This window comes from Vulpes vulpes, chromosome 8 (genome assembly GCF_048418805.1).
Source record: "Vulpes vulpes isolate BD-2025 chromosome 8, VulVul3, whole genome shotgun sequence".
In the NCBI taxonomy this organism is placed as follows: Eukaryota; Metazoa; Chordata; class Mammalia; order Carnivora; family Canidae; genus Vulpes; species Vulpes vulpes.
The window spans coordinates 72,734,768-72,749,654 of record NC_132787.1 but is presented as its reverse complement, the minus strand read 5'-3'; the positions used below and the strand labels follow the sequence as shown (position 1 = coordinate 72,749,654).

General features: G+C 43.2%; 1 protein-coding gene across 1 annotated transcript in view; it reads right to left on the bottom strand.

The window, feature by feature from the left end:
- The window catches only part of LOC112916667 (uncharacterized), a 50,874-nt gene extending 48,147 nt beyond the window's left edge, over positions 1-2,727 (bottom strand). The window contains exon 1 of the transcript XR_012003133.1: positions 2,645-2,727. The gene's annotated coding sequence lies outside the window, so the exon portion shown is untranslated. The remainder of the gene's footprint in view (positions 1-2,644) is intronic.
- Positions 2,728-14,887: the final 12,160 nt, after the last annotated feature.

The window sequence follows — 14,887 nt, the reverse complement described above, 5'->3', positions numbered from 1 at the left end:
GAGACTGGAAAGGACCTTAGAATCTTCTAGTCCAGCTGTTTTCAAAGAGTTTTAAAGCGGTGGAATCATACTTTAAAGGAAATCTTCACAAAAGCCCATATTCTAAAAATAGATCAAACAAGAGCTGTTCTGGGCAAAGGATAGCTAGAGGCCCAGAGCAGTTTGAGAATCACCGAGTCTGATACCTGTGATCTAACTTTGTGTGCACAGCGAGCAGCGTTTGTACTTGGGAAGCAATCTATGGGTGTCTGCAGTGGCTGTACTTTCTAGCTCCCTTGAGGCCCACTATGCCTCCGTTCTGCTGGGTGCCTGCCCCTCTCTTGCTCCAGCAGAAGTCTGCAGCTTCACTCTCATGAGAGGGTAACCAAGTGGATCTGGATAGGGGGCTCAGCAACAGTGGAGTGTGGGTGCAGAATGGAAAAGGAAAGGATCAAGGACTGATCCATTGATTTTTCATCTTAAGGACTCCCAGCCCTTCTTGCCGCTTGGAGCTTAAACACATAAGGAGGCTGACCCCACCCTCCAAGCAAGAGCCTGGAAGACTTCTCTCTGGGGGAGTCTGAGCAGCCCAAGGGGAAATATCTAAAGATGTGGCCAGCAACTTGGGTCCCTTGGATCCCCTTCCATATGAGCGTACTCCCTCCATGCATGCTGGGCTGATAAGAAAGTGCCATTAAGATGGGGGGGGGGGGGTGGTACTGTGAGGGAGTAAATTAAAAACTTTAGGTGGAAGGAATGGTATAACACCTGTACAAAGACAGGCTATGGAGAGGTTTTTAAGAGAGGTATGAATAGGACACTGGGCTGGGAGTAGGGCAGGCAGGGGTGAGGAAAAAGTAGATGAGATTCAGAAGGTGGCTGGGCCTAGCAGGTGCCAGAGAAAGCACCAAGGTGAGCACAGGAACAATGGGCTAATGTCCAAGGTCAAAGGCCTCTTTCAGAGCTCTGTACCCTGAACAGGCTGTGCCAGCCCAGGGCAGGGTGGAGAGAGGGTGCACTTGGCCCTGGGTCTGTGCTGGCAGCTGCCCTGGGGACTGGGTAGAGGACAGCCACCAGGGCCAGTCTTAAAGGATGCAAGTGACTTCAGTAGATAATGAGGAGCCTGGATGAGAGTTGGGAAATAGGGTGACGTCTAGAATCGAGTTAGACTAAAGGAAGAATGAATTTGTGAGCCAAATGCTGGGAGAGACGATGGGGGGCTGTGCCAAAGTCAACCCCAGAAAGTCTCAGATGAAACTGAGACGTGTTCACAAGAGGAGGAGGAGGAGGAGATGGGAGCCCTGAGGACAGAAATCGCTGGCAGGGAAGTGAAGCCCTTTGGATGGGATACAAGAACTCCGATGGAATGCAGGAGGAAGTGTGGAGCAAGAGAGAAATCCGAATGAAGACAAACACCTGTACGGGGGCAGGGGTCTTCAAATGTTCCGAAACTTTCTGGCGGTCTTCTGTCCCTTAACCAGTGTGATGTGGGGAATGCAGGGAAGAGTTCTTTCCCTTTCCCAATGCTGCAGTGGGCTCAGCTGAGAACAGTCTCATGGACCCACCAGACAGGTACCGATCCAGTGACAAATGAAGGAAGTTTGTGAAGCTGGGTTTCCCGGGCATTCTTCCCTCAGCCTTCTGCACAGACTTCGTAGATAACACTGCACTGACGTAGATAACAATGTCCATCCTTTCACAAGGAGAGTTGGTGATGCCTGCAGAGTCTCCAGTGAAGGAAGCAGGGCCTTCTACTTAGAAGACGCCCTCCCTCAGCATGCCTGCGTACCTAGGTTTCATTCCTTACTCTTTTCTCTGAATGCAGGCATGGAATATCTTGGTTACAAGTGCAAATAATTGTCTGGGAAGAGAAACTAAAAGTTCATTACTAACCATTCACACTTTGGTTCACTTCACAGGGCCCCAAGGAAAGAAGAGTTTCCAGGATAAATAATAATAAACGCGAATCACACTTCTGAGTAAATTAAAGACTTTTACACTCATTGTCTTGATCCTCAAAGTAATACTTAGGGCCTTACAGGATGATGATCCCCCTCTTACAGCTGAGGGAATCAAGACCCAGAGAGGGTAAGGGACTTGCCCAAGAATACACAGGCAGTTGTTGGCAGAAGTGACACTTGCACCCAGGGCTCCTAAAATCCAGTTTGGGGCCCTTTCCTCGGTGTACATGGTGGGGAGGGGGCTGTGATGGGCCAGGTGTGGGGCAGTATTCCAAGATAATGTGCAGTGGGGAGGGTATCCAGAGGACTTGAGAGAGAACAAGAGTCGGGGAGCTCCTTTGTGTATACCACCACTGGCTAGGGTTGAGGCCACAGTCAGGGTCCCCTTAATTCTACCCATTGTCAAGGCCTCTTCCCACAGCTCTGGGTGAGACAGAGCAAAGAGGAGGAGAGAATACTGGACAATAAGCCCCAGGCCACCCATCAATCCCAAACAAAGTGCCCCATCCTAATTCTTTGCTTCCCTGGGGGATCCTGCCCTGGAGAGCCAGCCCTACTATCAGTACAACCTCTAGATTTCCCAAGAGGTATGATCGTTGGGTTAAGAGCTCGGCATTTTTGGAGCACCTTGTTCTGACAGCATGTGGCCACCCTAGGTCACAGTCCAAGGTCCCTGAGGTGCTCAGAGCTGGGAATTGACTTACCTGTGGATGAGCTCATGGTCAGCAGTAAACATGGAGGCCCTTCTTGGTATAGTGACTAGATATTCTCTACAACAGACTTAACTCCCAAGCCCAGGCGCCAGACAGATGCTCACAGGAACTATGTCTGAAAGAAAAAGGACATGGTCATCACTCTGCATTCGAATGCCTAGATCCCAGATAAGCTGCCCCTTGAGGCCAAAGTTAGCCTTCCCCAAAGCCCCCATGGGAGATCTATTCACAGAGGAAAAATTCAGGAGAACTGACAATTTATAATTCACAGGGGGTTTAACCCAACCTCAGACATGGATATCATCAAGACCTCCTTTATGTTCAAAGCCAAAGTGCTCTTTGGAGCTGGGCTTCTTCAGAAATTCAAAAAGCACTCTGAAGTCCTCCCTTCCATTCCTTTTCATGAATACAGGGCATGCACACTCACTCAGCAGTTGTAGAGCTCCAATGTGGCTCATCTAAGGATCTCAGCTGGAGGAATCATGACCCATAATGAAACTAGATGATCACTCCCTCACTCTTTTCTAGCAGGGGAAGAAGAAGGTTGGGAAGAAGCAGCCCTGACCCCACCCTCAACTCAGACCATGTCTCTAACATACTACCTTAAAATAAATAATTGTTAAAAATTAGTAGGCTAGGAATTCATCTGTGACCCCTTAGAACATCTTTTGTGTTTTAATGTTCTTATTGGTCTAATTAATGCAATTTAGTTCAACATAGCATTGTGAAGGGTTTGAGTCAGGCTTAAGGGTGGGTGCTGATCATACAAAGAGGTTCAGCATGATCATTCAGAGAAGGGATCACAGTGTAGTTGAGGAAACACACACAACTTGTTACCAATTGGGCCAATGCTAAAGTAGGGCTATGGGAGAACAGAGAAGGCAATGATTATTTCTGGACAAAGGAGAGAAGTTTACAGAGCAGGCTCATAGAGGAAGAGATGTCTGGCCAGGACTTTGGGCCTTTCCTGGGAAGGATTCATGATCAAAGGAAGTGCAAGGGTGTCTGAATAAAGGTACGGGCTCTACAGGGGCTGATGTATACAATATGTCAGTATTAGGTTTGGGGGAGGGCAGAAATAAGCAAGCTGAGATCCAGGTAGATCTGGGGCCCAGTTAAAAAAAAAGATTAGGACATGGAAGAGAGGGTAAGAGAGAGGATTAGAAAGAGGACTTGCAATATTGAACTCTCGGACACTATTATCAGAACTGGCCAGGTTCTCCCCTGAGGAATAGCATCCATCTTGAGAAATGCACCAGGGAGACCATTCCTAGCTCTGGCACTCACAGTAGGGGAACCTTGGATAAGTGAATTCCCTCTTGGGTCTCAGCTAGCACCTACACAGAACAAGGCATGCATGCATACCATTGGCAGTGTTTAGTATCACATCTCTCCTAGCAGGAAACAGATGGCCCCATGAAAGGGGAAGTTGAAGAAGGCTTAGTAGGGATTGTTTATAAAGAGATGGGCATAAAAGGGAACCAAGAAAGGATAAAATGCCAGGGACTTACAACATCTGGAGAGGCAAGGCAATAAAACTAGTTACTGTGAGAGGGGGCTTCCTGACCAGCCCCACAGCCTTTGATAGAGAATGGAACCAACTGCCATCTGGGGTAGAGAGACATACTCTGACCTCTAGCTACCCCTCTGTGCCTCTCAGCTAGACACAGACAAAGGCAAGGTGGATTTTTATTTTTTTAGCTTTAATTAAATTTAGTTATTTGAAAGAGACAGAGAACACAAGTAGGGGGAGGGGCAGAGAGGCAGAGGGAGAAGGACAAGCAGACTCCCAAATGAGCAGAGAACTCTGAGATCTTGACCTGGATTGGGTCTTCAAATGTTAAAAGTTCAACAGCTGAAAGAAAAATATTAAATGATAGTCTGGGTGGTACAAGAATATGGCAAAAATCACAATATGGCCTTTGTAAAACTGAAGTCTGGGAAATTCTGGGCTGGGTGATAGAGAGGATTGCTTTTACTTCTGACTTTTTTTTTTTTTTTTGAGGTTTTAAGTGTCTACATGTAGCTATACTGAGTGCAGGGAAAATGCTGGGAACGGTCATGGGGCATTTTCAAATCATTTTAGTTCAGTAAAATGTTATAATCATGAGTAATTATGGTGAGAAAACTACAAGACTCCCCATCATTCCACTACTTTCTTAAGATTGCTCTTCCCCTTCTTGGAGCTTAAAAAAAAAAACACAAAAAGCCAAAGCCACCAACAGACATGAGCAAGAACATTCACAGCAGTCCTGTTTGTTAGAGTCTCCAACTTGAAAAACAACCCAAATGTCCATCAAGGGGATTTTTAAAATTGTGGTATGTCCATATTATGCAATAATGAAAATGTACAAATTGAAGCTACATGCAGCAACATATGAAACTCCCAAATGCAATGTGAGCTAAAGGAACCAGACACAAAGAGTCCACACCGTAGGATTTCTTTTATGTAAAGTTTGAAAACAGGCTAAATAAAACTAAGGAGTGGTAGTCAGAAGAGTAGCTACCATCATAGGAGGAAGGTGAGGGTGGTGACCAGATGGAGCCACAGGGCAGGCTTTGGGAAGATGGTCAATGTTTTGTTTCTTGATGTGTTTTCAACATGGTATGTTCATTTAGAGATAATTTATTGAGCTATGCATTTAGGGTTCTGGAACTTTTTGGTAGGTCTTTTGCACTTCATTAAAAATATTATTTTAAATGTATATAAAATGGAAAAGCTAAGATTTTTCCTTGTTGACTCTAGGAAAATAGTCACAAAGGATGAGTGCTCCTCTGGGATTAGCAGAGATGGTGACATGTTTCTGGTGATCCAAGGCTTGGTCACTTCTCCCATTTCTACCAACACTCTTCTCCCACCTCCCTTCAATTTCCATTCTTGGTAGAGCTCCTTCCATCTACAAACATTTCACAGATGCCCATGGGATTGGCACAATAGTTCCAATTGTTTCCTAAATCTTGCTATGCCTGGTTGACCAGAGGACTGACATTACTCACCTTTGTAGTTTCCCTCCTCCCCCCAGATGATGGTAGAAAAACTCTAGACCATATACAGTACCAGGAAAATAGGTCGGGGGCCTTCTCCCTCATTGTTACCATTTACCTCTATGTCTGGTTCTGGACATCCACTGCTCCAGAGCCCACAGAGATGCCCTCATCACACACAGGCCAGCATTGGTCTTGACCATAGGACCTCCAGCTTCCTGCCCAGCTGTGGCATTTAGTGGTCAGTACCTGGCCATCTTCAGGCATTGCTATAGAAGGTTCTTCACCTTCTAGGGCATTTTAGGGGAATTTGGCATAGGTGTCAGCTTCTTTAGGAGGCCATCTACTAGAGGCTGGGCAAGGGAAACCCAAATCCCTAGGATACTGCAATCTTGAGAGGGTGAAAGGAGAAAACAATTTCTCCAGTTCTTCAAGAATGAGAGACTTGGAGGAGGGAGAAGAAGGGAGCTAATTTCTCGCCAGTTTGTCTGCCCCACCCTCTGAAAGCCAGGCAATGTGCTGTATCCTGTGGCATGTTCAGAGAAGATAAGGCCACCACTATTATCTCAAACCCAGCCTCCTTACCTCACTGGTGCCACCTGCTTGATCCTACTCCAGACATCCCATCTTATCCTTTTTTAATTAAAAAAAAACTCAATATCTTCCTTCTGCCAGGAGGATAAAGTCCAAACACCTTTGGCTGGTAAACCTTTCAAATTCTGGTCCCAATCTAATTTCCCATTGCTCCCTTACACGTGTTTTTTTTTCCCAATCTTCAGGTGCTCATGAATGATTTTCATGGTGTTATGCATTCAGCTGGTTGTTTTCTCAGAACCAAGTTTCACTTGTTAACTCTTTCACTTGTGCCTTTGATTTATAGTCTACTTCTGGCATCTCAGACCTTCCAAGATCACTTTCCTTCTCTCTAACGTATATTTCTTAGAAGTTCCATTACTTAGGGTATGTCCATCCATCAATTTTTGTTGTCAGAAAATGCTTTTATTTTGCCCTTGATCTTGCAAGATGGCTTGCTTGCTTATTTGTTTGTTTGTTTATTTTTTATTTATTTATAAAGATGTATTTATTTTAGAGAGAGAGAGAGAGCACACATGGGCACAAGTGAGCATGAGGTGATAGGGAGGAAGAGGGAGAAAGAATCCCAAGCAGACTCCTGGCTGGGTGCAGAGGCAGACTGGGGGTGCAGGGCTCAATTCCAGAACACTGAGATCATAAGCTGAGCCAAAATCAAGAGTTGAATGCTCAACTGAGCCATCCAGGCACCCCAACTTCCTTATTTATATATTTCTAAGTGAAGTTACTCTCTCCCAGAATTTGCAAATTTTATTCCCCTCTTATGGCAACTTTCAGCATAATTGCCATTTCTCTGTAAAGAATCTATCTTTTCTCTCTGATTACTTAAGATTTTCTTTTTGTCTCCAGTGTTCTGCAATTTCACTGTAATGTGTCTCAGATTCCTGTCAATTTTCCTGCTTATGATTTTTTGGGGTTCCTGAACTTGAGCACTGTGTTTTTCACCAATTCAGGAATTTTTAGAAGTCATTATTTCTTCAGTGGTTGTGTCTATACTACCTCCTATTTTTTTTTTCTTTCTGGAAATCTGATTAGGTCCCTGTTAGAACTTTGACTTATTGGGATCCCTGGGTGGCGCAGCGGTTTGGCGCCTGCCTTTGGCTCAGGGCGCGATCCTGGAGACCCGGGATCGAATCCCACGTCGGGCTCCCGGTGCATGGAGCCTGCTTCTCCCTCTGCCTATGTCTCTGCCTCTCTTTCTCTCTGTGTGACTATCATAAATAAATAAAAAAAAAAAAATTAAAAAAAAAAAAAAAGAACTTTGACTTATCATTCTATCCTCTAGTCTCTTAATCTTATTTATTTTTTTCTATAACTTTTTTCTCTTGGTGCTGCATTTTGCATAATTTCTTTTTATCTATCAATTCACTCATTATATCTTTACCTCTCTTCTATTTTGTAACCTGTTTACTGAGTTACTATCAATCCTTTCCTGCTTCTTCTATTTCTTAGTCATACTTTCTGTAAACATTGAACAAACTTATTTGGTATTTTAAGTCTTCAAATTCTACTCTCTATAAGTTTTGTGGGTCCGAGTCCTCATTTTATTTTTTCTGCTGACTTATGGATAGTGGCTTGTTTCCACATGTATTGTGGTATTTTAAACTGTAAATTCATTTCATTCATCAAATACTGAAAAATCACCATAATATGGTATCACAAAAAGAAACTGATAATTCTCCAGCAACTGAACTCAAAGGCTTGGAATGTTGCAATCTAACTGCTAAAGAATTCAAAATAGCTAATTTGAAGAAATTCAGTGAACTATAAGATAACTCAGAGAGGTAATTCAACAAACTCAGGAATAAAATTAATGAATAGAAGGAGTTCTTTACCAAACAGATTGAAATTATGAAAAAAGAATCAAACAGAATTTCTGGAACTGAAGAACTCAATGAAAGAGACAAAGAAAGAATGCATTAGAAACCATACACAAAATGCAAACTCAAATTCCTTGGAACTTGGTGGGAATTGTCTTAGGCTTAGGCTTAGGCTCAGGTCTAAGATAGAGGTGTTTTGCTGCTTAGAGGTGCCAAAGAGAACTATCAGCCTATTATCATTTTAAAAGGTTTTTGATCATTAAGGTAGTATGAATTTCAGCTCCAAACTTGCATAAGGATAGACTTTTTGATTAGAAATTCTAAGGGGAAACTTTTTTCTTTTGGTTCCATTCTGAACTAAAATTGGGTATCTTAAGGCAAGTGATGATCTATGGCATGTATGCCATTGTTTCCCTTGGGGAGCAAGATCTGACAACATTTGCTAAGATTTCTATCTTTTGAAGGTTCTGGGCATTCATAAGGATTTCCAATCTCCTCTCACATCCTGCTTCAGTCTAACTTTGTCGCGTAGCCCATTTGGCCAGAATTAACAGGGGCTCCAAGGCAAAGTCTGGCTCTTGCTCACTTCTCTGGGTTTGTACTTCCTCATAGTTTCTGCCTCTGAGGGATTTCCTTCCATCCTGCCAGCTCAGCCTTGCTGTAAAAACAGGCATTTAATAGTTTCCCCAGCATCTTAGGGATTTTTGACTTGGCAGATTTCTCCAGAATCTCTTCTTTCACGTTGTTGGAAACATGGCACTCACTTTTCTATTCTTTCCCAGCAGTTTCTCAGAATTCTTGCTCACCCTGTATATCCTCTTCCTAGATTGATCTTCATCTTCATCATTTGCTAAATCTTACTGTGGTAGGCAGAATTCTAAGATGGTTCCCCAAATCTCTAGGCTCTGGTGGATGCACACTTTCTCCTAGTTATTCGGCTGAATGCTGATCTAAGGTTGCTGTGAAGAGATTTTGCAGATATAACCATGTCCTAAATCAGCTGATCTTAAAATAAGGGTATTATCTGGGTGTGAGTCTGACTTAATCACACAAGATTTTATTTATTTATTTATTTATTAAAAATATTTTATTTATTTATTCATGAGAGACGCAGAAAGAGGCAGAGACAGGCAGAGGGAGAAGCAGGCTCCATGCAGGGATCCTGATGTGGGACTGGGTCCTGGGACCCCGGGGTCACGCCCTGAGCCAAAGGCAGATGCTCAAACCCTGAGCCAGCCAGGCGTCCCACACACAAGATTTTTAAAAGCAGAAAGTTTTGGGGGTGCCTGGATGGCTCTGTGGTTAAGCGGCCTTTGGCTTAGGTCATGATCTTAGAGTCCTGGGGTCAAGCCCTGAGTGGCCTTCTGGCTTCCCTGCTCAGCAAGGAGTCCACTCCCTCTCCCTCTGCCCTTCTCCCCTTTTGTGCTCTAGCGCTCTCTCTCTCTCTCTCTCAAATGAATAGATTAAAAAAAAAGTCTTAAGCAGATAGTTTTGTCCAATTGGTAGTAGAAGAAAAACCATATAGCTGTGGGCTCTAGCTGGCCTGGAAGAAAGCAAACATCTATGTTGTGAACTTTCTATGGGGCCACATGGCAAGAACCCTTGGGCAGCCTCTAGGAGCAGAGGGTGGTCCTTGGCCAACAGTTTGCAAAAAAATTCCCCCCAGGACTTCAGCCCTGTAACGGTAAGGAAATAAATTCTGCCGAAACCTGGTGAGCTTGAGTGAGCACCCTGAGCTCACTTGAGAACTGCAGTCCTGGCTAATACTTTGATTTCTATCACATGAGACACTGGGCGGAGAATTCGGTTACACTGGACCTGGACTTAAACTGTGAGACAGTAAATGTGTACTGTTTTAATCTGCTAAATGTGTGGTGATTTTTTACGCAGCAATAGCAAACTAATTCAGCCCCAAACTCATATACCTACCAATATACCCACCTTACCTACCCTTCACAGCCAGATTCAATTGTCCTTGAGCAGCCCTAAGGCAGTTCCAGCCTTGCCTCTACTCCCACCCCCACCTCCACGCCATGCTCTCCTGACTTCTTGTGAATAGTCCCTCTGTTGTAGCTCACTGTGCTACTGGTTTTGCTTGTTCATTTGTCTTAAAGTGTCTTTCTCTTGGGATGCCTGTCTCAGCGGTTGAGTGAGCGGTTGAGCATCTGCCTTCAGCTCAGGGCGTGGACCCAGGGTCCTGGGATCAAGTCTGGCATTGGGCTCCCTGCATGGAGCCTGCTTCTCCCTCTGCCTGTGTCTCTGCCTCTCTCTCTGTGTGTGTCTCTCATGAATAAATAAATAAAATCTTTTTTTTTTAAAGGTGTCTTTCTCTTCAGTTAGACTATCTAACCTTTCGAAAAAGGACTGTGCCTTAGGTGAACTCTGGTGTCTGACAGCCCTGAGTTCCAATCCTGACTTTGCTACTTCCCAGCCATGTGACCTTTGGCAGTTTATCTCATATCCCTGAGTTTCTCCAAAGCCTCTAGACCTTCTCTTAGGGAAGATATGAGCATGAGAAGACCCCGCCACAAAGGGATGTTGTGAAGATAAGATGAAATCGTTTTTGTAAAGCATTTAGTGTCATACCTGGCACAGGATAGGCTCTTGGCAAATGTTCGTGTGATGAATAAATAGATGCATGAAGGAAGGATGGAACAAGAGGCTGCAGAAGCGCCTGGAAAGGTGGCGCACAAGGGCTAAAAGAATTGAGTCTGTGCCAAACTGTTTCCTCAACCCAACCGGCCCTCTGTCAACAGACCGCCTTCCTCTGATGTTTCCTTCATTTTACTCCTGCTTTTCCCGCGATCGCTCACAGGAAGCATTCCTAGAAAAACCTCTGGGGATTGATTTCCTTTGTGCTTTAGGGCAGCAGTCCTTCTGTGTTCTGTCGGCTGCAGCTGTGCTCCAGCCCCTGGGGACTGAGGAAGGGAGGGAGGGACAGCACTCGGGAGGATGAGGGTGGGAGTCCAGCAGAAGGTGAAACTCGCCAGGAGAAAAATACACAGATGATACCTGGGTGGGAAACCCGACAGCAAGACGATGGTAGAGGGTGAGGGATGGTTGCCCCCCACAGCCCCCCGCCACCCGCCTTCCACACAGGCTCCTCTTGGCCCCTACCACTGCTCTACCATCCTTTCCTTCTGGCCGCCTACAAAATAGTCACACAGCATCACCCCTAACAGCTTCGGAGATGCCAGGCCCTAGGGAAGGCACAGCTTCTGTCTTGGTGTCAGATGAGAGCCATTTGGCAGGCGAAAAGAAACAGGCCATCTGGAAAAGCCTCTGAGACCTCAGTAATTGGAACCAATGACTCCCTTCAGTTTTATTTATTGTAAAAAAACAACATTATAACAACATGAAAGGACATCTCTCACAAAGGAAAAAAAAAAAGATTACTCATGATCCTACCACCCTAATACCACAACTGTTTTCTTTTTCCAAGTTCTTTTCTCATTTTGGTCACATAGTAGAAGTTTGCATCTCATCTGTATCCCCTTTTTTGATTTCACTTAATGTGATATCTCAAGCTTTTTCTAGTGTTGATCTAATCATCACATTGGTCTCTCTCTCTCTCAATTGCAAATATTCCAGCCACTTTGATGGAGACATAATTAATGATTCCTTAACCCTTGGGGATTCTTGCTCATCCTCTTGAATCTTTGAGGTTGGCTCTTGGCAAAGCTGTAAATGAAAGGAAGTTTGTTTTCTAGGCCTATCTGCATCCCTTACAGATCTTTCTTCCCTGCTAGCAATTTTAGCCCAAGACATTTCTTGCTATTCTTGATGCCAGTCTGCCCTCTAAGCCTGTGCTCTTTTGAAGGGCTATTAAAAAAATAATAATATAGTTCTCTTTTTTTCTTAAGAGAGCAGTGCATGCTAATGTTGTCCAATATGAGAAATACCTAAAAGCAAAGAAAATAAAAATCTGCTATAACTTTGTTATTCCAGATCATATGCCACTGCTCCTTACTGTTCTCAAAAATATTATTGGTGCTTTTGATCTCACTTGTCTGTGCCAGGTCCCCTTCCTCCCAGTTCCTGCTGTGCCTTCCAGCTTCACTTCAGAGGCTAACATAAGTTAGCATAAGTCCATGATATGATGAAAAAAACTAAATGAATAAACCCTAGAAAGTATACTATCCTGAGGCCTTCAGCCCCTATGTATGTAAAAATATTCACAAAAAAATAGACACAGAACATCAAGGGAGCACCTGAAGTTGGCTAGTTTAACCCACAGTAGACCTCACTGGCTCAGAAAACTGGAGTTTATAGAGGTAGGATGAGCTGCAGGGCTGGTGTGATCTAGTGGCTCAAAAATGTCATAAAGGGAATGCTTTCTTTCTAACATTTCTCTCTGCTTCACTCAGCCTTATTCTCTTCTAAAGTAAGTTCTTGTAGTCTAAAGTGACTGCTTCTTCAGCAACTTCTGAGGCTACTTACTGCCTGACTCCTGTGTAGCTGAAGATGAGAGCATCTCTCTCTCACCATCCCATAAATCTGAGATTTCCTCTGACCAGATCAGTCTGGTTCCTAATGCTGCTCATGAATCAATCCTAGTGGCAAGGAAGATGGGATGACTCTGGGTGGCTTAGACCAGCAGGTCTCAAGCTCTGGTCTTAGGGCCCTTTACACTCTTAAAAATTACTGAAGATCCCAAAGTATTTTTTTTTCCAAAGTATCTTTTTAATGGAGGTTTCATCTATTGCTTTTTGCCAAATTAGAAGTTAAATTTATTAAGATTAATAAAATAATTTATAAAAATAATAAAATCACATGTTATAACAAGTAATTAAAAAATAACTATGTTTTAAAAGGTATTAACCCCCCCCCCCCGCAGTATAGCTATGTTTTCCAGAACAAAAAGATGGTGAGAAGAATGGCTTTTTTTCCCTTTATTTTTTTATTTTTATTTATTTTTTTTTAATTTTTATTTATTTATGATAGTCACAGAGAGAGAGGCAGAGACACAGGCAGAGGGAGAAGCAGGCTCCATGCACCGGGAGCCCGACGTGGGATTCGATCCCGGGTCTCCAGGATCGCGCCCCAGGCCAAAGGCAAGCGCCAAACCACTGCGCCACCCAGGGATCCCTCCCTTTATTTTTTTAATTTGCAAGTCTCTTTAGGTCTGGTTTAATAGAAGACAGCTGGATTTTCATATCTGCTTCTGTATTCAATCTGTTGCAAATCGTTTTGGTTAAAGTACAGGAAAAAAATATGCTTTACATCCATATGTAATTGGAAAAGGGAGGAGTAGTGTAACAGCTTTTAAAGATAATTGTGGATATTCTTTTTTGGTACTATACCAAAACTCTACAAGAGGTCATTTCTTAAAGGTTTGTTGCACAGTAGAATCTGAAACCTTATCTATACATTTTTCATACTGTTAAATTAAAATCCATTGTCTGCCTCACATTTAAAATTCACCTTTAACTCATGTGTGATTTTGTAACATCATGCATTAGCCATCTGGAAAACCTTGATTCATGGAGTAAATGCAGGTCTTCCAAATGTTGGCACATCATACATGATCCATTATCCCCAAATCATATTTATTAACATCACCATCAGTCCCATCAGAAAAGTCCTTAAATATTGAGAAGCTGTCTCATTGTGATAAAACTCTTCCAGAATTCTAAATTTCTTTTGAAAGCTGGGATTTTTCATCATTGGCAACAAATAGTCCATTGTTTTCCCTGAAGAGACAGGCTCACTTAATTGACTGATTTTGGTAGAAATATCTACCAAATAACCATGATTTGTCAGTTGCTTCCTCAAGCAAAAATGGTGTTTCATGAAAAAAACCTCAAAACAGCTAGTTCAGCTTACAGCTGTGCAAGTGTTTTCCCTCAGACAACCACCATGCTTTAGTTTGTGGCAGAAGGGATTTATGTGCATTTTCCATTTTGTCATATAAAATATTAAAAAAAGTATGTGCTCGACGGTTGAGATTTTAACTTAGTAATATTTATTGTTCCATCAAGAATATTAAGTGAGACTGCATTTTTTTAAATTAAAAAAAAATTTTTAACCATGAGTGTGGTAGTGAAAGATGTTAGTACAGTTCAGTGCCACCACTTTGATTTGTGAAGGCCCCAGTAGTTTTGCACACATTTACCCTTGCACCGTCAATGAGAAAGATAAATTATGTCTTAGGTAATCATGAATTTTGACTTCAGAGATTCCCTGAAATGTCTTCAGGGACCCCTAGGGGTCCATGGACCATACTTTGAGAACCTCTGACCTAGAACAATCAGAGCTGACTCATAGAGTTAAAAGTGGGGCAAACTTACCTAAACCATATGTTGCATCACAGTTGGGTGGATGTTGGGGGCAACCACAATGCCTGTGATCAGAATGACCTAAGTCATGAACATAAGGAACAAAAGAATTACAAAATCATGGTGGCTGTCCCGGATTTACAAATAGTTTAGCCACTTTGCTAATAGTTTCCTTCACCACAGGAAAAGCCATCCTGAGCTTTTCTGAGATTCCAGGTAAAGATTTGAGATCTAGGGATCCCTGGGTGGCGCAGCGGTTTAGCGCCTGCCTTTCACCCAGGGCACGATCCTGGAGACCAGGGATCGAATCCCACTTCTGGCTCCCGGTGCATGGAGCCTGCTTCTCCCTCTGCCTGTGTCTCTGCCTCTCTCTCTGTGACTATCATAAATAAATAAAAATAAATCTTTAAAAAAAAAAAAGATTTGAGATCTAGTGGCAGATCCTAATTTATGATTTAAGGATCTCTGTCTCAATCCAGAACATTGAGGATGGCTCTGCAGCTAGTAAAAGGGCTGTTTTAAGGTAGGGCTTGTTTTGTTGCACAAGTCAGTTTCTCTTG